We start from the raw sequence: 6,000 nt of genomic DNA on the forward strand, positions 1-6,000 counted from the left end.
ATCCCCAGTACAGACCAGTAAAGTCCCAGTGCCCCTGCAGTCTCTCCCAGTACAGCCCAGTTCATCCCCACTACAACCCAGTACAACCCCAGTGCCTTTCCAGGCCCTCCCAGTACAGCCCAATACAACTACAGTGCCCCTCCAGTCCTTCCCAGTACAGCCCAGTTCATCCCCAGTACAGACCAGTAAAGTCCCAGTGCCCCTGCAGTCTCTCCCAGTACAGCCCAGTTCATCCGCAGTACACTGCAGTCACACCCAATACACCTGAGTTTATTCCCAGTCCCCTCCAGTTCCCCGGAGTGTCATCCATCATAAGCCTCAGTGTCCCCAGTTTGTCCCAGTATTTCCCAGCATCACCCCCAGTACGTCCCAGTGTCTCCCACAGGGTTCCCAGTGTTCCCCAGTATGTCCCAGTCCTCCCCAATGTTTGCAACAATACTTGAACTTCTCACAGTTGCCGTGGTCCCCAAACCCAGCAGTGGGGTCAGTGCAGTGTCCATGGCCACAGCCCCTGGCAGTGGCCAGTGCAGGTTAGGATGATGATCCACCCTCACAGCTGGCCAGGGCAGCTCTGGAGTGGATTTGGTGGTACCTTGAACCGGCACAAACCTGAGGAGTGTGTCTGATTGCAGTGGAGAAAATTAGGAGTTTTAGACTGCTTAAAAAAATAAATAATATAAATAAATAAATAAATAAATAAATAAATAAATAAATAAATAAATAAATAGATGGGGAAAAAAATCTGTTTTTCTGAGGGCAGCCTAGGGAATGTAGAGCAAGGGTGTGTACCATGGATCAGACCTCAAGGCACAGCTTCTCTGAGCAGGCCAGAAATCCTGAGGAGAGACCCTGGATCAATATCAATCACTGAATGCTGCAATCACCTCTGCTCTAAAGACAACAGTATAGAATAAACCTTTCAAAATACGAATGTGTATTTCTCAGAAGCTCTTTGAAATATTTCTACATAACTGGAGTTGAAAACTTTGTGGATGAACTGCACCAGACCAGAGGGAAATCAAGGCAGAGCCATGGTTTGTTAGAAAACCTGTCAAGAATTCACTCAGAATTGAACTCCCAAGTTTCTGATACAATTCATGGGTCCCAATGAGGGACACGACTGAAAAAGTGTCCCCAGGTTCCAGTTAGAGCAGGAAATTGGAGGCAGAGATAACAGGTGGGGACAAAGAGAAGCCAAGTCTTGGTGCCCTGGGGCACAGCAGGGTCTGTGCCACCAAGGGCTGGGAGGAGACACCTTGTCCTGAGGCACTGGGGCCTCCTGGCACAGCCCCAGCAAGCCTGGGCACTGTCACCCCTTGTGCTGCCCTCAGCATCTCCCCACATCCCAGTGGCCTCAGGGATCTGCTGGGACCAGTCCCTGGGGAGCCTTGGTCAGGAATGGCCCTGGGGGCTCCTTCATGCTCCCACGGACTGCAGGTTTTTCAAAGGACTTTGGGTTTTGCTTTTGCCTTGGAGTCTCTGAGAGCTTTGTGCAGTCATGGCCTCCAATTATCTGCTTTAATTAGTCTCTTGAGAGCCTTTCTCAATAACAACACTGAGTGGGGATTAATGCCTCTAGGTGCTTCAGTTTTTCAAGGTTCTTTACATTTTCCTTTCCAGTGAGTCTCTGAGAACTGGTGGAACTCAAAAAGGGGGTTTCTTTTTGTTTTTTTGGAAGCAATCTCAGGCTCCTAAATTTACCCACTGCAAACTGACATACTCCTTCTTTGTGTGCCAGCCCAAGTCTCCACCAAGGATGTTCCCCTTCCCTAAAACAGAATCCTCCAAGGAATGTTTGCGACCTTTGCACTCGTTGGTTCCCTGAGGCCTTGCAATGTCACAAAGGCCCCTTTGGTTCCATGAGGTTCTGTTCTATCACAATGGAGATTTGGGTCCATGGGGCCCCACGGTGTCACAATGCTCTTTTTGTTTCCGTGAGGCCTTGATCTGTCACAATGGACTTTTGGTTCCATGAGGTTCTGTGTTTTGTAGTTCCACAGTGTCACAATGGACCCTTGGTTCAATGAGGTTCATTGGTGTCACAATGGACCCTTGGTTCCATGACGTTCATTGGTGTCACCATGGTCTCCTTGGTTCCAGGAGGCATCACAATGTCACAATGCACCCTTGGTTACATGAGGTTCCTGCAGCAGGACTTCCCCTATGGCCCAGCAGAGCTCATCTGTCCTGTCCATCAGCTGGGCCATAACTCAGGGCATCTTCCCCCTCTCATGAATTGCTGAGATAACCCAGGCCAGACATCTGTCCTGTCCTGAGTTCTCTCTGGTGCCAGGCATGTGGAATTCCTAGCTCACCATGAACATCTTAGCTTAAGAGCAGCTGAAGGGAGATAAGCCTTGAATTTGTGGGTGACTCACACTTCACTGTACAAACTAGAAAAGCCACACAAAATTTTCACAAAGCAGAATTCTTCTGCATAGTCCCTGGAAATGGGCAGGGCTTCTCTCCCAAGTCTGGATGCATCTTTGTGGTTCCTTTTCTGGAAGCTGAGTGAAAGGGCTCCATGTGTACTCTCACATCAATTCAGTGGTAAATTACATTGACTCCTGATCTGTGCCATTTCTTCACTAGATGTAATAGGGGTTACCACTTTATTGTGCACTGTGTTTGTATCTACCTGTATTTCTTTTGTTTATCCTGTGCAGTAAGTAGTCCATTTATAGTATTGTATCTGTTAATTTTGAGTCCATTCAGTAAATAATTCATTTTATAGTAAACCTTATCTGCCATTCTAAAGAACTTGTGAGCAAGAGCAATTTGGGTGCAGATTGCCTGAAACAGAGGTACTGCCAGAAATGTTAGCATAAGGCAGAACTTGTCTAAGCTTTCACAACATTCAAAACATATTTCATTTAAAAACAGAAGGAGAGAAGACTTTTTTCCCTATCATTCCTTTCTAGTTTATAGATTGATATCATCAGTCTCCAGTTGATATTGATCCCCAGCACCTCCTAAAGCAGTTTGAATTGATAAGAAAATCAAAACCGTTTATGGCTGACAATCAATCAGACTCTCTCCCTACCCCTACCCCACCATTTCCCCCATCCAACCCCTGGCACTCAGAGCAGCCTTGTGCAAATCTGAGCTTCCTCCACTCCAGGCTGTGCCTGCAGCTTTCAGCTCCTTGGCACCAACTCCCACCTGCTTTCCTTGCAGAAGGAGCTGCCAGAGACACAGAGGGATGTTCATTTATTGTGAGCAAACAAACCAAGGGAAGGCACAGATCCATAAAAACATGCTGCATATTGCATTCACTTCCCACAGCAGACAGTCTCAGACCAATGGAAAACACGTTCGTGCCCAGTGCTGATCCCAAGATGCCCCAAACCGTCCCTGCCCCGATTCTGCCCAGATTTGCTCTTTGCACTGGAGTAATGCTGGAAGAGGTTTAGGCCACAGTGGACAAGTCTGTTCAAATCTGGGCCTTGCATGCACCAGCCAAAATCTCTATTCAGTTGCTATGTTTTGCTGTCTAGTTATTTTTGCATATTTTACTGTTCGTTCACACGCTTCTTTCACACACGAGCTATTTTTGTGTGTTTCTTAGTTTAAACCAGTGTTTATAACAGGTGCACGGTGTGAGAAAACTTTAGGAGTTTTCGATAACTTGTTGAAACTCCCCTCCAAGGCCGCTGGAACTTAAACTATGCTAAATCAGGAGAGAAAAAGTTGAAAACACAAAATACCAAGATTAGAAAATTCAAGATAACGGGAGGCGACGAAGATCCTGAAGACCGCAAATTACAGACTTTTAGGGGTTTGAATGGGTGGATCAATGCCCTAAAATTACCAATTGTAAAATGTGTCCCCACATGGGTGATGGTTCTAGAAATGTATAATTAAAGTGAATTGAAAACAATAAATGGGCTTCTGCAAAATCATATTGGTTTGCTGTCCAGAAGTCCTGTGTTTTTTCCCGCATTGCACACACGAGTCACACACTGAAGTCAGGAGATCCATCCATGCCCAGAAGGAGGAAAAGAGAGAAAGTGGCTGAAGAGCTCTCTTGTGCACAGCTACAGCTGCACTAATGCCAATGTTCTTGGCTCACAGGAACTTGGTCCATCAGCCTGTGCAGCATCTGTTCCCTGGGTAGGAATCTGGCTGGATGGCCAGGCCCAAGGAGTGCTGGGCACTGGAGCCACATCCAGGGGTGTCCCCAGGGCTCAGGATTGGGGCCAGGGCAGTTCAATCTCTTTCTTGCTGATCTGGACGAGGCCATCGAGGGCAACCTCAGTCAGTTTCCAGGTGAGCCCCAGCTGGGTGGGAGTGTGGCTGTGCTGCAGGGCAGGAAGCTCTGCAGAGGGATCTGCACAGGCTGGAGCCATGGGCCCAGGACAATGGGATGAGGTTCACCAAGGCCAAGGGCCGGCTCCTGCCCTGGGCTCACAGCCACCCCAAATCCCTGGCCGTGCCCTGCCCTTGATCCCCACAGCCTGTCCTGTTTCCTTCATCCCTGCATGGCCAGGGACTTTCTGGGACAAGGGAGCTCTGCTGTGGGTTTGGTAGGAGTTGCAAGTGCCACCATTGCACTGGGAACCACAACTCATCAGGTTTGTGTCCTTTGGGCTCAGGAACTGGTGAAACTCAGAGGCATAGACAGGTTTCTCTTCACGGCCAACATAAAAAATGTAACAATCGTATAATTTTAATAAACATTAAAATTCTTCCCTCAGCTCTGTGCAATGTCAAAGTATTATCTGATGTGTCCTTCATGCACAAGGGATTTCCATACAGGAACAGTTTTAGACAAAGACATTAGAAAGGGTGATTCTGTGATAGATGTAGACACAGTTAATATGTTGACTACTGTGGAACATTAGAGAACAACTGGAGGAGGCAATCTGGGAGCAATGGGATGGCCATAGAACCACGTGGTCTAGTGAAGAGATGTCCTTAGACATGGCCATTTAAACAGGAGAGCTGGAATCACCCAAATGAAGAGGGACATGAAATAATAGACAGTATGGTGGTAACACAGGTAGAAGGGGAGATCAGTATTTCTTCTCCTACCATCAGTAGAGTTCCAGGAAATTTCTGTACTCTCCTGGTGGGAAAATTTTGACATTTCTTCAAGTACTCAAATGCTCCAGCTTATGAGATGTGCTTGTGCACTGTGCAGGCTGCAGGTCTGCTACAACCCCAGAGGGCTCCTGTCCCATAAACATCTGCTCTGGCCCATTCCAAAATTGGGAGCAGCACGTTCCTGGGATCATCAGGGAGCTGGGGTTGGAAAAGAACCTCAGCAAGTCTGCAGCCCAGCTTGTTAGAAACTGGGTCAGACCAAGTGATTTAAAGCTTGCTTTGGTGTGAATTTGAAAATCCCAAAGGCCAGGGAATGGGGCAGCATCTCAGAGCCTGTCTGAGCCCATGGGAACAAAGATTTTCCACATGTCCTGTCTGATCTCCCCTCATTCCACTTCCACCCATTGTGTTTTGTCTCCCCCCAGGCCCCCAATGAAGAGCCTGGCTCTGTGTTCTCCATCAGCTCCTGGCTGGCACTGCCAGGCTGGCATGAGTAGCCCCTCAGCCCTCCCTGCTCAGGGCTGGACATGCCCAGCTCCCTCAGCCTCTCCTCACAGCCAAAGGGCTCCAGCCCCACCTTGGAGGCCCTTCCCTCACCCTGCTCCAGCTGCCAGACATCTTTCCTGCCCTGAGGAACCCAAACCAGCCCCAGTGACCTGGATAATCCACGTCCTTGATGTCCTGGTCACACAGCCATGGCCCCTTGTCCCTGTGTCAGGCTCTGGGGTTGATCTGTGGAATATCCTTGGGGGAGGCTGTGGCTCCAGGTGGACCTGGGGAATACAGAGGGACAGGGGACCCTGCTGGGCATGAACAGCATTGGAATTCTCTGGGGAAACTGTGAGGGGGGCTGGGACAGAGTCACCAAGCCAGTGACCTCACACAGCCCTGCTGGGATGTCACAGAGCCCCCTGTGAAGTCACAGTCTGCTCTGTCATGGCACAGACACACCCT

The sequence above is a fragment of the Oenanthe melanoleuca genome, unplaced genomic scaffold (genome assembly GCF_029582105.1).
Source record: "Oenanthe melanoleuca isolate GR-GAL-2019-014 unplaced genomic scaffold, OMel1.0 S001, whole genome shotgun sequence".
Lineage (NCBI taxonomy): Eukaryota > Metazoa > Chordata > Aves > Passeriformes > Muscicapidae > Oenanthe > Oenanthe melanoleuca.